Source organism: Lathyrus oleraceus, chromosome 7 (genome assembly GCF_024323335.1).
Source record: "Lathyrus oleraceus cultivar Zhongwan6 chromosome 7, CAAS_Psat_ZW6_1.0, whole genome shotgun sequence".
NCBI classification, from domain to species: domain Eukaryota; kingdom Viridiplantae; phylum Streptophyta; class Magnoliopsida; order Fabales; family Fabaceae; genus Lathyrus; species Lathyrus oleraceus.
Window position 1 is genome coordinate 195877735 of NC_066585.1, and position 19080 is coordinate 195896814.

The 19080-nt window shown below is 37.3% G+C and overlaps 1 protein-coding gene and 1 non-coding gene across 3 annotated transcripts in view; one reads left to right on the forward strand and one right to left on the reverse strand.

The window, feature by feature from the left end:
* The window catches only part of LOC127105751 (uncharacterized), a 59387-nt gene that overhangs the window by 17263 nt on the left and 23044 nt on the right, over window positions 1-19080 (reverse strand). The gene's annotated exons all lie outside the window — the stretch shown is intronic.
* On the forward strand, window positions 12779-12885 carry LOC127108850 (small nucleolar RNA R71). The gene has a single exon (XR_007796356.1). It is a non-coding gene; the product is annotated as a small nucleolar RNA R71 (small nucleolar RNA).

The window sequence follows — 19080 nt, forward strand, 5'->3', positions numbered from 1 at the left end:
ACCGACCAAGACATTATTTTGCTTATATGTCCAAAACCAGCGAGTGAGTGTTGGTGTGGGAGAAATGTTAGAGTCACCTGCCTATTTATAAGGTGTGACATGAAAAAGTGTGGAAGCTTGGAAAAATTTGATTGCATGTGCTAGCCAAATGAATTGGCGGCCATGTGCATTTGCTACATGCTAGCGCCAATCAAATTGGCGCCTCCCTAGGCTCATGCATGACATATCTAGAGCTCTAGCTCTGCATGCTTGGTTACGAGGTCTGCATGCATGTATGACATGGTGTCGCCAAATGGACTGGCGCCCATGTGCAAGGATTGCAAGGAGGCGTCAATTCATTTGAAGTTTGGGCTTGCATGTGTGACACGTGGATTTCCTCTCTCTTGAATGCTGGACACATCTCTTTCGTCTAGCTTGCATGTTTGACACATCACTTCGGACTTGCTTGCATGTTAGACAAATCAATTACATATTTAAGTGTCTTACTATCTACATCCAACAATCAACACACATTCATCTGCAGCAAGAAATTAATTTTCATCTACACAAGAAATATTACAATGTCATCTTCACCGAAATATAGTGTCAATGTTCACTGCAATGGTGATACATATGAGTCTGAGTTATATGGGTTTTGTTTTCGAAACACCGATACCATCTGACTTACGATCAAGAGAAATGCAAATTTTTTGCATTTGAAAAAACGAATTGAATCCTGCATAGGATCTGGTATTGTGTCAAAGATCACGTATCAAAATCCATTTTTTTTTTAAAACAGTCAATGCAAGTTTTTCCCGCTTAAGGTACGAGATGATGAAGATGTTGGATACATGTTTGTTAGTCACGAACATTGTTCCTGCAATTGTATTGAGTTGTATATTACTTTTCAACCAAGTATACCATCTCAGCAATCTCAAATAACTCATCAGGATGAATCTGATGAATTTCATTCACAATACTCAGATGACGTCGACCCAGAAGAAGAAGAAGAAGTCAACGTCGTTGATGAAGAAGAAGAAGAGACCGAGACACAGGTCGACCATATGTTGAACAATGACATTGAAGATGATGACCAACCAGCGCCATTACCTCTAAGTCATGTCTACAATCCGCCTCAACATATGACAAACATGGATCTGCATGACAATGAAACATCCAACCGTGTTTTTTATAACCCGTATCCACGATCAGAAGGCGAGTTAAAGGTGGGAGACATGTTCCACACTAAAGAACAATGTGTGCGAGCTATCAAAAAATTTCACATGAATAACTCTACTGTTTTCACAGTGAAAAACATTGATTTGAGAAGGTATGTCATCAAATGTCGTAACATCCTTTGTAAGTTTCGGTTGGTTGTGTCTCACAAAAAGAAAAGAGACTCTTAGGAGATAGCTTCAATAGACCCACCTCACAGTTGCATTACAACTAACGTTGAACAAGATCACCGTAAATTAAGCGCTGCATTGATATGTCAAAACATTTTGCCGCTTGTTAATAAAGACCCATCAGTGAAGGTGAGTATAATTATATCTTATATCAGAATAAGATATAATTATACTCCATCTTACAAGAAAGCGTGGATTGCGAGGACAAAGGTTGTTGAACAGGTATTCGACAACTGGGAGGATTTGATCGCGACTTTATGAGTCGATTTGGGGTACTAACTGCAAGTGCACAGTTCTATCGCGTAGTTTTAAAAGATATCGATCCCACAGGGACTTATGAATCGATATACCGTTTTCTAAGGTTACTTCGTAAAGCTAAGGCGGATGATACTTTGATTGTTTGGGGGAAAAGTAAAACTAAAATTAGATCTAAATTAAATATCAGTTAAGTGGATATCGGTATGTAGTTCGTCGTAATTAGGGAATCAAATCTTCGTTGGTTTCTTGGTTTTAAAATAAATCTTTTCAGTAGACACTATTGATTAAAAGCCTTTTCTCAAACTCTCGCTCTGTTGAATAGACCATGACTTTATATTAACGTAGCTGTCACTTATTAGTTAAGTCCAAAATCACTTTTTGAAAACAACAGAATCTATAGAAACCTTTTTTTTATGAAAACACTAACCGTTTAAACACCCTCGTCTCAAACTCTCGCTCTATTGACTTAGATTATATAATTAAACTTAAATGCTTAACTCTCGTCCTCACATTTAACCTTTAAAAATACTTTTTGAAAAAGATTAGAATTTAATTAACTCTAAAAATTGCTTTCGCCCTGATTTAGAATTAATGTCCAATTTACACTGTCCAATTAAAAACTCAAACTTTCGTTCTATTGATTTTAACTTCTTTATGTCTTTTACTCTCGTACAAAAACTTTGGGATTAACCCTGTAAATTGAGACCATAAAAAGAGTGACTTTGTTTTTAAATGAAATTAAACCAACTTAGTTTTGATTCCTTCATTCCGCTTACTTTACATATTGATATCTAAAATACTTAGCCGGACATGCTAAACGGGTCTAAACAATCATCATGCTTAAATAAAACCATCTCAGGCAAACAGTATAAATAAACAGCAATGCAGAGCATATATAAATTAAAACAATAAATTAAAGAACCTGAATAATTAATAGCAATCTTGAACACTCCACCACAGACCGGTTGGATTTGTTCTTGAACTCTTCAATCGGACAGGAAAATAAAAGCGAAGGAATAAAATACTATGATCTAACGTAAGGTTCGATCCAGTAAAAGATACACAATAGTTTCCGGTGTAGAAACTATTGTGTGAAAAATTAATTAAGTGCTTGAAAGATTGACTGGAAAAGAAAGAAATAAAAATTGCTAATAAAATAGAAAGCTGTAGAAAAGTAATGCTGTAAAATATGCTTGCACGACGGAAAGAGACAGGGGTTTCAGGGTTGGATAAAAGCAACTATTTATATTAATCCACTTTTGTAACAGTTTCCGAAAATGCCTTCCGTAAGTAGTCTTCACGTTCCAAGAGTCAAGCGGAAGAATAGGCTTCAACGTGCCTCTGTTGCGCGTTAAAAGCCAAAAATATAGGAGAGGGGTGTGACGTTCGTCACACCATGTGTTACGCTCGTAACACAAGCTAGCAGGGCGTGACGCTCGTCACACCTTGTGTGGCGGTCGTCACAGCTTCAGCGCTCCTGGCTTGTGATTGTGGGTTGGGCTTTAGTGAAATTTGCTTCTCATTATCTTTTTGCACCCCCTTTTCTTCCTTTTTCACTTATGCTTCAAATAATTTATCTGAGACAAATAGAAGGAAAAATACCAAGTAATATCTAATAAAATGAAATAAATTGAAACAAATAATAATATAATTTAATTAAATCGAGTCCAAAAATGTGATATTATTTCATGTTATCAAACTCCCCCATACTTAGACCTTTGCTTGTCCTCAAGCAAGATACAGTATAGAAATCATTTAAAAATTTAGCCAGATGAATTTCAAAACACACATCAATTCGTACTAGGTTGCAAGTAAACCTTGTTTAGAAGTAACCTGGGTTTAATCTTGACATCAACAACTACCGTTACAACCTCAGATAACCTCACCTTATGCAAACCAGTTCGAGTCATGCTATTATAACTAGCCTAGTTCCTTTGCTCTTATTTCATCCGTTTTCATTCTAGCGAAATCACATTAAGCCCTTTATCGTTTCGCGCACATAGTGGAGTGACCGGTTAGTGATTCTGATCCCCTTTTTAGCTTGAAGTTCTGGTACATAAGTTGGATAACTTCGTTATTTAGTCCATTGCAAATTCCGGGGGATCAGACCGTAGTCCGCCCTACCAAGTTCAGCACCAGATACCTGCTGAACCAACTCATAATGGATCTTTCGTATCATGCTTTTGTATGATCTGCAACCTTTAGATTAAATGATCTGGTAAGGATCACCTAACTTAATTAGTGCATTTCCTGATATATATATATATATATATATATATATATATATATATATATATATATATATATATATATATATATATATATATATATATATATATATATTTTGTTTTTTTTTGTTTTGGGAATCATTCACTTATATTCATCGGCTCTCCACGTAGTTTGCTATTAAGATGGTGCTGACTTCTTGTATAAACTACTCGGGGTTACTATAAAACTAAAAGTTCAAGGGATTGGTATAATAGGTACTTTTCCTGATCTAACATGTTGAGGTTTGTTTAGAGCGTTGGGGCGGTAATAATTTTTGTCTTAATTTTACTCAAGTTTTATAAAATAAGCAACCTTTATACTTATTGAGTGTATTAAATTTTTGTTATGACTCAAGAAAACTAAGGGGAATAGATAATAAGATTTTTTTTTTTATAAATTAAAACAATAAATTAATGAAAGGGAAAATAACATACTTTAAAAGGGAAGGTTGAAAGAATAAGGTTTCCCCCCCCCCCCCCCCCCCCCCCCCCCACACTTAACTGAAACATTGTCCCCAATGTTTCAAAGAAAACAAAAGAAATAGAAAAAGGAAAAGAAACTAAAGTCAATGCTGTCTGCCGCCTCTTGTTCTTGGACCTGGTGAGCGTTGACGTACTTCTAAGTCGTCAAACCTGCTGAGCAACTCAGTGAACTGCTGGTCGGTTATGGCATTTCTCGCTTCCTGTTGTTGTTGCATCTGGCGCATCATTTGCATCATTTCGAGATTCTGCGCTTGCATACCATCAATAGCATCCATGATGTCGTCGTTGGTTGCTAGCCTTCTTCGTCGAAGACGTCGTGAGGATGGACCAGCTGCGTTATCGGAAGGGTTGAGCGGGACTGATTGTTGTGCAGGAACCTGATCACCTTGCTCCATTTGTTCAAACTCGTCTGGAGTCGGGTTTGCGTGCGAAGGCTCGGTAGCTTCGGGAGCAGTCAGATCGTAGATGAAGCGGTTGGGGTTGGTGACATCTATGAGGGTAATGTTGGGTAAAACAATGCTTGGGACTTCGTGATTATTCACCATAAGATAATACCTTCCGCCTACCCTGTTTTTGATTAGGCGGCTGGACCGACAATAGCTTATATCCATAAATAGGGGTGGGAGAGCTTGTAAATTTTGAAGTCGGTCCCCTAGATTCAAACCAAGTGCTATGGAGGTTATTAATCCTCCAATCACGAAAGGTTGGCGGCCTCTAGCACATAGGGTGCGGATATGATGAAATAAGAAAGAAGCAGCGTTTACCTTTGTATCCATTTCAAAGACGCAGTGGAGGAAGAATAATTCCTTGGCGTTGACTTTGCTGTTGTTCGGTCTTCCAAAAACTGTGTTTTGCAGGATGCGGATAAAATACCGGATGGTTGGGTTATGTATATGGGAGGCAAGTAGTGCATCCCAATTATCGGTTTCCACACCAGATATTTTCCTAAAGAGGTCGAAGGCGTTTATTTGCCACTGGGAGTTCGGAGGGATTCTTGGGTGGACGCGGTCTTCTACAGGGAACTGCAGCATGGCACTCAGCTGATCCTGGGATAGTGAGTATTCGGTGTTGAACATGCGGAAGGTTGCGGTGCCGGTTAAGTACTCGTCTTCACCGGTAGGATTGTTGTACGAATAAGAACTTAAAAATTCTAAGGTGAGAGATGGGTAGGTAGGTTGATTGTGTGTGCATAGAAAGGTTAAATCAGCAAGGCGGAGCATCCATTGTATACCTTGAAGTAATCCTAATTCTTGTAAACAAGTTGAATCAGGATACCTGGTGGATACGACACCTCGCTGTTGGAACCGCTCGAACTGCTCCCTTTGATAATTATCATCTTCGGATCGAAAGATGATATTTCTGAATTCTTGGTTTCCCGCCATACTGATAAGTGGGTTGAAAGAAGTAAAAGGAAAGAAAATGAAATGTATTTTATAGAATGGTTTGTGGTGTATGAAGAAAGGTATGGTGGGTATTTATAGGAAAAAAAATTGGAAGTTGGAAAGGGAGTGGGTGAAAAATAAATAAATGTGGGTAAATGTGAGTAAATGGGTGAATGAATGGGGAAGGTAAAAAGTGGGGTGGTGCAACGGTCGTGTCTCCAACGGTTACTAACGTTCACCTAGTCTGAAGGTGTCACGCTCGTGACAGAGGTGTTACGGGCGTCACAGGCACTTGGTGTGACGACCGTGATGGTGTGTGTGACGCTCGTCACACAGTAAGTTTGCAACGGTCACTGCTTGCGTTCTTCATAATTTGTTTTTTTTACTATTATATTTTATTTTTTGTTATTTTGTTTTGCTTATGTTTATTTTATTTTGCTATTATGATACTTTTAAATTTCCTTGCATGCTATTCTACTACCATAATATGTGTATTTCTTTAACAGGCATAGTAATTATTAGCATATAGTGGATATCATTATTTGCAATTATAGAAATTGCATAGATCAAAATAAAATAAACCAATAATGCAATAGCTTCATAAAATAATCATAATGTAACATTGGAAGACCAAAAGCAAACATGCGAAAGAAAAACAAATACTAATATTAAAAATAATGTGAAACAAAATTAATAAATAGCCTAAACTAAAACTAAGTAACTAAGAAAAACAACTTCTAGCCACTTGCATGATCTCTGGCTGGAGGAGCAAATGAGTTAACACGGTTTAGCAACTCGTGGAATTGATTTGTCATACTGCTCATGTATCCCAGAAATTCTTGTCCCATGTTAGCTAACTCTTCTCTGAGGGCGTCTTGTTCTGACATCAAGGCTTGAATGATGGTGTTATAATTATCTCCGGGCATATGATGTCTAGGATCGGGTATTGCCGACTCTTCGGTCGGGATGGGTTGAGGAGGAGGGTCAATATTATAATAATCAGATGGTGTCTGAGGGTCAGACTCAGCATAAGGAATCTGGTCGTCACAAATCTCATAGTCCTGGATGGATTCAGTAGATCTAGCAGGAGAGGGTATTCCGTTCATATTGTAGAGCCAGTTATTGCGGTTACGAACACTAGTCCTCGGACTAGGCAAGGTGAATAGGCAAAGAACTTGGTTGTTAATTATAAGCTCAAACTCTTCAGGCCCGAGGTTTGCTATAAACATAATGTTGAAGAGGAAGGGTATACTCATAGTCACAATGCCACAGAAAGGGCTTAGGTCAAGCATAGGTTGACGTAATCCAATAGCATTACCAATCATGGTTATCAATCCGCCTATTTGAATTGGTGCTCGTTCATCTTGGATAAGGCGGTCAAAGTTCGCCAACATAAAAGTGGCACCATTCACAGGACGGTTCTGGGAAGCACAAAACATGATGAAGAGTTCATCACGTGATACTGTAGTAATATTTGACTTCTTCCCAAAAAGGGTGTGGGCCAGGATCTTATGGAAATAACGAAAGGTCGGGTTATGTATGTTTCCAGAGAGAAACTCATGTTCCTCGGGGTCGTCATTTTTAGTCAAGCTTCCCCAAAAATGTTCAAGTTCTCTATATTCAAAACGGTCTTCTTGGCTCACTGTGAATGTATCAAAAGAGGTAGGGAAACCTAAAAGGTTGGTAAAATCTTGAATGTTAAATTGATACTCCATGTTGAACATTCTGAACTGAATGAAACCTCTGCTTATTCCTTTTCCATGGCTGGGTAGATAGACCAGAGAGCTAAGGAATTCTAGCGTTAGTCTCCGGTAAGTGACGAATTGTCTTCGGATAGGAGTGGTTTCCCACCCTATTTGACTTAGCAAATATAGGACACTTTCTCTTAGTCCAAGGGCAGTCATTGCCCAATCATCAGCATACAAACTAGGTAGCGTCTCTCTCTCTCTGCTAGTTCCTCAAACTTTTGTTTCTGAGCTTTCCCTCTAAATTTGATACCCATACGATCAATTTGTCCCATCAGGTTAGTGTTAGCTAGAGAAAAGAAAAACAAGAGTTTTAGTCAGGATTTGGCCAAATGCCGAAAGAAGAAAAGAAGAAAATTTTTATAAGTTAAAATAAATTAAGAATGAATACTAAATAAAATTTAAAAGAATAATTAAAGAAGAAATAAAAATAAAAATATTTGTGGGTTGCCTCCCACGAAGCGCTTTGTTTAATGTCGCAAGCTCGACATAAAAACTATCAAATATAATCTATAAATTCTGGAGGCATTACGTCTAAGTGCAGGACTTGCGAATCTTCATTGTTCTCTGCATAGTGATAATGTTTTAGACGCTGCCCGTTTACGATAAATGGTTCCATAGATTTGCCTTTAATTTCCATAGCTCCACTAGGGAAAACATTAGTAACTTGGAAAGGGCCTGACCATCTAGATCGTAGTTTTCCCGGGAATAACTTAAGCCTAGAGTTGAACAAAAGGACTATATCGCCTTGTTTGAAGATTTTTCTGGATATACGTTTGTCATGCCATTTTTTCGTTCTTTCTTTGTAGATTCTGGCATTTTCGTAGGCGTCTTGTCGAAGTTCCTCTAATTCGTTTATGTCAAGAATTCGCTTTTCACCAGCGGACTTATAGTTTAAATTTAGATTTTTAATAGCCCAGTAGGCCTTATGTTCTAATTCTACCGGGAGGTGGCAAGATTTTCCATAAATAAGCTTAAATGGGGTTGTCCCTATGGGAGTTTTGTAAGCGGTTCGATATGCCCATAAAGCTTTCGGTAGTTTCGATGACCAGTCTTTCCTTGAGGTGGCGACTGTTTTTTTCAATATTTGTTTGATTTCTCTGTTAGACACCTCCACTTGTCCACTGGTTTGAGGATGGTAAGGTGTCGCTACTCTATGTCTTACACCATACTTAAACAGTAGTTTTTCGAGTATCTTAGATATGAAATGCGATCCACCATCACTGACTACTATTCTTGGGACACCAAATCTCGGAAATATTATATTCTTAAAGAGTCTAGTTACTACTCGTGTGTCGTTTGTTGGAGAAGCTATAGCTTCAATCCATTTTGATACATAGTCAACCGCTACGAGTATGTACTTGTTACCGAAAGAAGGTGGAAAAGGTCCCATAAAATCTATTCCCCACACGTCGAAAATCTCTACTTCCAAAATGCCCTTTTGTGGCATCTCGTCACGTCTAGATATGTTTCCTGTGCGTTGACATCTATCACATTTCTTGATAGCCGCATGCACATCCTTCCATATGTTTGGCCAATAAAGACCGGCTTGTAGGATTTTGGAGCAGGTCTTGGATGTACTTGCATGTCCACCATAAGGAGCGGAGTGACAGTGTTGGATTATATTTTCTATCTCTTCTTCAGGTATACACCGACGGAAAATACCACCGGGGCCTCTTTTGAAAAGTAAAGGGTCATCCCAGTAATAATGTTTTATGTCATGGAAGAATCGTTTCTTTTGTTGGTAAGATAAATTAGGTGGAACTATTCCGGCAGCTAAATAATTGACGAAGTTAGCGTACCATGGTGTAACACATATAGCTAAGGTGGTCTCTACCTGTTTATCACCTTTATTTTCTTCCAAAGTAGCTATAAGTTTATCGTACGAGAAATCATCGTTGATCGAAGTTCTTTCCGGTTCCAGGTTTTCGAGTCTAGAGAGGTGATCTGCTACTACATTTTCAGTTCCTTTCTTATCTTTGATTTCCAGATCGAATTCTTGTAGCAACAAGATCCACCTTAGGAGTCTAGGTTTAGCATCCTTTTTTGTTAAGAGGTACTTAATGGCGGCGTGGTCAGTGTAAACGATTATTTTAGCTCCGACCAAGTAAGAACGAAATTTATCTAGTGCAAACACTACTGCTAGAAGTTCTTTCTCGGTTGTGGCGTAATTCATTTGTGCTTCATCTAGAGTTCTACTTGCGTAATATATGATGTGAAGCTTTTTATCCTTTCATTGTCCTAAAAAAGCGCCCACGGTGTAATCACTTGTGTCACACATTATTTCGAATGGTTCATTCCAATCCGGGGTCTGCATTATGGGTGCGGAGATCAATGCTTGTTTAAGCGTTAGAAATGCTTCTAAACATTTATTGTCAAAGATGAATTCAGCATCTTTCATTAATAATCCGGTCAAAGGTTTAGTTATTTTAGAGAAATCTTTAATGAATCGTCGGTAAAAACCGGCGTGTCCTAAGAAGCTTCGTACTTCTCTCACAGTTTTCGGAGGTTGAAGGTTTTCGATTACTTCTATTTTGGCTTTGTCTACTTCAATTCCTCTATTTGATATGATGTGTCCTAAAACAATTCCTTCTTGTACCATAAAGTGACATTTTTCCCAATTAAGTACTAGGTTTACTTTTACACATCGCTCTAGAACTCTTTCTAGGTTTTCAAGACATTCTTCAAAGCTTTGTCCGCATACGGAAAAATCATCCATAAATACTTCCATGATATTTTCGAGAAAATCGGCGAATATTGCCATCATGCACCTTTGGAAGGTTGCGGGAGCATTGCACAAGCCAAACGGCATTCGTCGATAAGCGAAGGTACCAAAAGGACATGTGAATATTGTCTTTTCTTGGTCATCAGGATGAATTGGTATTTGAAAGAAGCCTGAGTAACCGTCTAGATAGCAGAAATGAGAATGTTTTGCTAATCGTTCTAACATCTGGTCTATGAATGGTAAAGGGAAATGATCTTTTCAGGTTGCTTTGTTTAGTTTCCTATAGTCAATGCACATTCTCCATCCCGATTCGATTCGTTTGGTTATAGTTTCTCCTTTTTCATTTTCAATAACTGTTATACCTCCTTTCTTTGGTACTACGTGTACAGGACTAACCCATTTGCTATCAGATATAGGATATATGATACCTGCCTCTAATAACTTTGTTACTTCCTTCTTCACTACCTCACTCAGGATCGGGTTTAGTCTCCTATGATGTTCCCTAGAGGTTTTACAGTCTTCTTCTAGCATGATGCGGTGCATACAAATAGAAGGACTCATTCCTTTAAGATCGGTGATGTTGTATCCTAGTGCGGTTGGATATTTTCTTAAGATATGTAAGAGTTTTTCGATTTCGAGTTTTCCTAGGTCTGCATTAACTATCACTAGTCGTTCAAGTTCTAAGTCTAGGAATTCATATCTCAGATTTTTGGGAAGTGTTTTCAGGTCGAGGGTTGGTTTCTTAAGGCATTGCGTAGGGTCCGGTGTTATTGCTAAACATTGGTTAAGTTTGTCTTCTACACGATAGTCAGACAATTTATCATTCTCTAACTCTGTTTCTTTTATGCATTCATCGATGATATCCATGAAGTAACATCTGTCTTCTATTGCAGGTGCTTTCAAAAATTTGGAAAGAATGAACTCAATTTTCTCTTCTCCTACTTCGAAAGTGAGTCGTCCTCGTTTTAAGTCTATGATCGCACCGGCGGTTGCTAAGAATGGTCTTCCCAATATAATGGGTGTAACTTCATCTTCTCTAATGTCCATAATTATAAAATCGGTTGGAATGTAGAATTGTCCTATGCGCACGGGAACGTTTTCAAGAATTCCTACAGGATATCTAACAGAACGATCTGCTAGTTGCACATACATTTTAGTTGGTCTTAATTCTCCCATTTCCAGTTTCTTGCATGTGGATAAATGCATAACACTAATATCGGCTCCTAAATCGCATAAGGCTTTATCTATGACAAATTTTCCTATGTGACAGGGTATAGAGAAACTACCAGGATCCTTAAGTTTTGGAGGCATATTCTGGATTATTGCGCTACACTCAGCAGTGAGTGTAACGGTTTCGCTATCTTCAAGTTTCCTTTTATTAGAAAGAATTTCTTTTAAGAACTTAGCATATGAGGGCATCTGCGTAATAGCTTCTGTAAACGGGATTGTGACGTTTAATTGTTTCAGTAGGTCAACAAATTTTTTAAATTGGCCCACATCTTTGGTTTTAATAAGCCTTTGAGGGTAAGGGATAAGTGGTTTATATGGTGGTGGAGGTACATAAGGTTCTTCTTTTTCTACGGTTTCCTTATTACTCTCTTCCTTTTCCTTAGGTTTACTTTCTTCCTCAGTTGACTTTTTAGAGTTTTGGTTTTCCATCCTTGGATCAGACGGTCCTTCTACTTCAGTTCCACTTCTTAATATGATTGCATGAGCGTGGCTTTTCGGGTTAGGTTGGGGTTGTCCAGGAAATGTACCAGTTGGGGCAGCAGTAGGCGCTTGTTGTTGAGCTACTTGTGAGATTTGTGTTTCCAGCATTTTGTTATGGGTAGCTAGGGCATCTACTTTACTTGCTAGTTGTTTAATTTGTTCGCTAGTGTGTACATTCTGGTTTAAGAAGTCTTTATTGGTTTGCTGTTGAGAAGCTATGAAGTTCTCCATCATGATTTCCAAATTGGACTTCCTAGGAACGTTATTGTTAGGTGTAGATGGGATCGACTTTTGATATCCCGGAGGTATAGCTGGGGCTTGATTGGGAGCTTGTCCTGGTGCGTATAAAGCATTATTACTCTTATATGAAAAATTAGGATGGTTCTTCCAGTTAGAGTTATAGGTATGCGAGTAGGGATTTCCTTGAGCATAATTCACTTGTTCTGCTTGGATTCCTGTTAGGAGTTGACAGTCTGCAGGAGTGTGACCTTGGATTCCACAGACTTCGTAATTTTGAGTTGCGGAAACCACGGTGGCTGGAGGTGATACATTTAAACTTTCAATTTTCTGGGCCAGAGCATCCACTTTTGCATTAACATGATCAAGGTTACTTATCTCGTACATGCTACTTTTCATTTGAGGTTTCTCTACCATTGTTCGATCGCTTCCCCACTGATAATGATTTTGGGCCATGCTTTCGATAAGTTGATAAGCATCGGCATAAGGTTTATCCATAAGCGCACCACCTGCGGCGGCGTCTATTGTTAACCTTGTGTTGTACAAGAGACCATTATAGAAGGTATGAATTACTAACCAGTCCTCTAAACCATGGTGTGGACAAAGTCTCATTATGTCTTTGTATCTTTCCCATGCTTCGAAAAGAGACTCGTTATCTTTCTATTTAAATCCATTTATCTGGGCTCTCAACATAGCTGTTTTGCTTGGAGGAAAATATCGGGCAAGAAAGACTTTCTTCAACTCGTTCCATGTGGTGACTGAGTTGGAAGGAAGAGACTGAAGCCATCTTCTAGCTTTATCTCTTAACGAGAAAGGAAAGAGACGAAGTCGAATTGCCTCTGAAGTGACATCATTAGCTTTAACAGTATCAGCGTATTGGACAATTACGGATAAATGAAGGTTTGGATCCTCGGTAGGATTTCCAGAGAATTGATTCTGTTGCACTGCTTGTAGCAGCGAAGGTTTAAGTTCGAAGTTGTTTGCTTCGATTGCGGGTGGAGCAATACTCGAATGCGGCTCATCTTGCGATGGAGCGGCGTAATCTCGAAGAGCGCGAGCTGGTTCTGCCATCTCGGGTATCGGCGAAGGAAGAAGATTTTTGAGATCAGGCACTTCGATAGGAGGGAGATTGTTTGCAGCACGATATTCCCGAATTCATCGTAAGACTCAGAGATATAGTTCAATGTCGTTGATTCATAAGTAAAACGGCTCGCCTTGTGAGCGAGTGTGTGGCATACAAATCAACGAAAGAAAAAAATAAAAATAAAAATTGCCTTAGTCTCTATAGCGTAACAGAAGAGTTACGATATCGACTAAATAAAAGTCCCCGGCAACGGCGCCAAAAACTTGATCGCGACTTTATGAGTCGATTTGGGGTACTAACTGCAAGTGCACAGTTCTATCGCGTAGTTTTAAAAGATATCGATCCCATAGGGACTTATGAATCGATATACCGTTTTCTAAGGTTACTTCGTAAAGCTAAGGCGGATGATACTTTGATTGTTTGGGGGAAAAGTAAAACTAAAATTAGATCTAAATTAAATATCAGTTAAGTGGATATCGGTATGTAGTTCGTCGTAATTAGGGAATCAAATCTTCGTTGGTTTCTTGGTTTTAAAATAAATCTTTTCAGTAGACACTATTGATTAAAAGCCTTTTCTCAAACTCTCGCTCTGTTGAATAGACCATGACTTTATATTAACGTAGCTGTCACTTATTAGTTAAGTCCAAAATCACTTTTTGAAAACAACAGAATCTATAGAAACCTTTTTTTTATGAAAACACTAACCGTTTAAACACCCTCGTCTCAAACTCTCGCTTTATTGACTTAGATTATATAATTAAACTTAAATGCTTAACTCTCGTCCTCACATTTAACCTTTAAAAATACTTTTTGAAAAAGATTAGAATTTAATTAACTCTAAAAATTGCTTTCGCCCTGATTTAGAATTAATGTCCAATTTACACTGTCCAGTTAAAAACTCAAACTTTCGTTCTATTGATTTTAACTTCTTTATGTCTTTTACTCTCGTACAAAAACTTTGGGATTAACCCTGTAAATTGAGACCATAAAAAGAGTGACTTTATTTTTAAATGAAATTAAACCAACTTAGTTTTGATTCCTTCATTCCGCTTACTTTACATACCGATATCTAAAATACTTAGCCGGACATGCTAAACGGATCTAAACAATCATCATGCTTAAATAAAACCATCTCAGGCAAATAGTATAAATAAACAGCAATGCAGAGCATATATAAATTAAAACAATAAATTAAAGAACCTGAATAATTAATAGCAATCTTGAACACCCCACCACAGACCGGTTGGATTTTTTCTTGAACTCTTCAATCGGACAGGAAAATAAAAGCGAAGGAATAAAATACTATGATCTAACGTAAGGTTAGATCCAGTAAAAGATACACAATAGTTTCCGGTGTAGAAACTATTGTATGAAAAATTAATTAAGTGCTTGAAAGATTGACTGGAAAAGAAAGAAATAAAAATTGCTAATAAAATAGAAAGCTGTAGAAAAGTAATGTTGTAAAATATGCTTGCACGGCGGAAAGAGACGGGGGTTTCAGGGTTGGATAAAAGCAACTATTTATATTAATCCACTTTTGTAACGGTTTCCGAAAATGCCTTCCGTAAGTAGTCTTCACGTTCCAAGAGTCAAGCGGAAGAATAGGCTTCAACGTGCCTCTGTTGCGCGTTAAAAGCCAAAAATATAGGAGAGGGGTGTGACGTTCGTGACACCATGTGTTACGCTCGTAACACAAGGTAGCAGGGCGTGACGCTCGTCACACCTTGTGTGGCGGTCGTCACAGCTTCAGCGCTCCTGGCTTGTGATTGTGGGCTGGGCTTTAGTGAAATTTGCTTCTCATTATCTTTTTGCACCCCCTTTTCTTCCTTTTTCACTTATGCTTCAAATAAGTTACCTGAGACAAATAGAAGGAAAAATACCAAGTAATATCTAATAAAATGAAATAAATCGAAACAAATAATAATATAATTTAATTAAATCGAGTCCAAAAATGTGATATTATTTCATGTTATCAGGATTCATAGAAATAATTGCCACGGTTTTTATGGGCACTAAAAACATGCGTGCTAAGAACTGTTGCAAATATGGAGACATTGCCAGGAATGACGCCAGACGGAACCTGTGTTGTTGAAAATAGAATCTTTCACCGTCTTTTGGGCGTTTGACCCATGCATAAAAGGTTTTGCATTCTACAAATCTATTATTCAAATTGATGGAACATGGTTATATGGAAAATACAAGGGTACTTTGCTTATGGCGGTTGTACAAGACGGAAACAACAATATTAATGTCTTTCCCATTGCATTTGCTCTGGTTGAAGGTGAAACTGCTGGTGGTTGGGGTTTCTTTCTTCGACATCTCAAAACACATGTGGCTCCACAAGTCAATCTCTGTTTGATTTCTGATAGACATGCTGCCATTGAGAGTGGTTACAATAACCATGACAACGGATGACATGATCCTCCTTCTACCCATGTCTATTGCATTAGACATATCGCACAAAACTCCATGCATGCAATCAAAGATAAGAACCTTCGCAAGAAAGTGGTGAATTCTGGGTATGACCTAACTCAGCCGTCATTTCAATATTACCATGATGAAATTAGACTGTCTAATGAAGATGAAAGAAGATGGCTGAATAACATACCAGTAGAGTAGTGGACAAGGGCATTTGACGGAGGCTGTCGATGGGGCCACATGACAACAAACCTTGTGGAATGCATGAACGACGTATTCAAAGGCATTAGAAATCTGCCAATAACCGCCTTAGTCAGATCAACCTATTATATGTTGGCTTCTACCTTCACAACTAGAGGTGAAAGATGGAGTGCGGTGTTAATGTCTGGGCAAATATTCAGTGAGTGTTGCATGAAAGTGATGAAAGAGGAGAGCATCAAAGCTAGCATGCACGCGGTAACAGTCTTTGACCAGCATAGGCAAAATTTCAGCGTACATGAAACAATGGACCATAATGAGGGGAGACTAAATTTATTCTATGTTGTCAAACTAAACAAAAGTTGATGTGATTGTGGAAAATTTCAGGCCTTCCGCATTCCTTGCTCCCATGTCATTGCAGCATGCTCACATGCTCGCCAAGACGCTTACAGTCATCTATCTGATGTTTACAAGGCCATTACCGTCATGAATGTCTATAACAAAAGCTTCTCAGTGCTATCAATGGAGGAATACTGGCCTCCATATGAAGGTGATATAGTTTGGCACAATGACGAGATGCGTAGAAAGAAAAAAGGACAGCCAAACAACACACGTATCAGAACAGAAATTGATACGACAGATAAAATGACTAGAATATATAGTGTATGTCGTCAACCATGGCACAATAAGAACAATTGTCCTAATCGAGGAGCAACATATGACGCATAATCTTTTTGTAACATCGGATTATTGTAACCTTCAATTTTTATATATCATTAAATTTTTATTACAACAACGTTCACAACAAACATCACTACAACATAAGCAAACTTAAAACAGAATATTTCTAACTGATTACAACAATCAAAGTGATGTCATCTCGTCCAAACATAATTTCCCTAGCATCCTTATCGGTTTTCATTCGCACCCAACCAAATATACTGTCGAGTCTCTCAATACTTCTAATTTTTTCCCCTTCTGGTATTTTTCCATCTAACCAACAAACCAGCTCCCTCTTCAGTTGATCGAAAGTAGTGATGTTCCAAAAGAGCATCAACATCTGAGGTTTGTCTCTCGAATAAATCACCCTTTCCATAGCGGTGACGAACACCAAACATTTTTGCAAAATGATGAAATGAGATGTGAAAAAATGATTCACACAACACCTCTATTTATAACAAAAAAATTGCACTTTGCACTGAGGCGCCAAACCAATTGGCGCCTCCTCCCAAAATGAACACATGGGCGCCAATTGAATTAGCTGCACCATGTGCCCTAGCCAATCCAATTGACGTCTCCTCTCTAAGTTTAAGAGGAGGCGCCAATTGGATTGACGCCTCCTCCTAAAAGTGGGATAGTTTGAGAATATTTTTAAAATCAGAATTATTTTATGATTTTTTTTAAAATTAGGAGTATTTGGATAAAAAAATCACAACATGGATCCACATCATATTATTTAATTATATATCCTGTTGATATCTGTGAGGGGTTTATTTTTTTGTTCATTTTGTCTTAACAAATATTATACTATTACTTTTTATAAATAATTTTTTTTTTGCTAAATTATCCATTTCCAAACTCTAGTTTTGGTTACAAAATTCTTGTTTATTCCGGTATACAACTGAATATAATTAGGAGTCAACTTAACCACAAGTTATTTAAATTATTTATATTTAAATTTAATTATTTATTTTTTTAATGCTGAAAAAAATATTTAAAAAAATATTTTTCAGTAAATAAAAAAACTGAGAATTTTTTTTAAAAGAATATAAAAAATGATTTTTTTTAAATTAAAAAAAAACAATTTTTATTTTTGAAAATAAATAATTTTTCTTAAAATAAAAAAGTTAAAGAAAAATTCTTGTAAAAACAATTATAAAAGAATTTAAATCAAATTAATTATAAATTTGATTATGGATATAACCGATTAATAACTAGTTTATAACCGTTTTACAAAAATGAAATCCGATTATGATAATAGGTTTTAATAATTTGTTATAACATAAATTATTTATAATTTTGGATTGGTTATCAAAATTAATCGTCAATGAGCATTAATCTTTTGAACCTTAGCCTTTTAGCAATTACTTCTTCTCCTTATCTTCTTCTTTTCTAAAATTCTTGAGTTACAAACTAGTCTGTAGGTTTTTCTTGTTGTTGAATGAGTAAAGTAAGAGATTAGAGGGATGAATTTGGGTTGTTAGATTGAATAGGTTGTGTTGATGATGATGAACAGTGAAGTTAGGGGTTAAGCTCAATTTGATGCAAAGCTTCAATGGGAAGCTCCCATCAATGATGGTAGTACAACTCTAGTGAGTTGGTGACGATTGGGTGTTGAAACTGATAGAGTTTCTTAAGGGTCAATATTGATTCCTCATGAAGCAATGAAGAAGGAGGTTTATATTGAGTGAATGAAGAGAATTTGGAGGAAAATATTGTTGCAAATTAGTTAGGATTGAATCACTTTCCACCCTTAGATAGTGATCCTAGGCTGAGATTTATCAAGGGTGGAAATTTATGGATGGGTTGATTAGATTTTGATTTTGTTGAGTGAAGAAAAATGAAGTGATTTTATGTTTGTTTTGAACTGATTTCAGTGTAAAAATGGGAGAAAAGTGTGCTTGTTTTAACTTAGAAGTTAATTGTAAATTGAAAGTTGGTTAATGTGTTTTTTGAAGGGAAGTTTGATCTTAGGAGTAATTAGGTAATTGAACCTTGCAGACGTGGCAGTGAGTTACTCAATTGGTAGTTTGAATTGGTTAGTGACAGTTAGTAATTTGCTAGCAATTGGTTTTGACAGCTAGGGTAATTGTTAGATTAATCAAGGGTTAGTTGCAAGTTAGTTTGTAACTGACTTGAAGTATAGGTTAGTAGTGATATGTTAACATTTGGCTAGGGTTAATTGGTCATGGTAATTATAGTTAGTTAATTGTTTAATTAACAATTTGTTAGAGGTTAGCAACTAATTTGGTCACTTAAGGCAAGTACTTGTTGGCTTGTAGCTGACTTAGGGCAGTAGTTTGGATGGCATGATTTATAGTAATATGGGTATGGTGGCTTTTGTTGTGTGACCTGTTAGTAGCTTATATGTGTGCATCAGATGTATGTTGAATGACATTTTTTTACTTTGACATGATGGTATTGTGTATTATGGATATGTATGTATGTATGTTGAATGACATGGTATG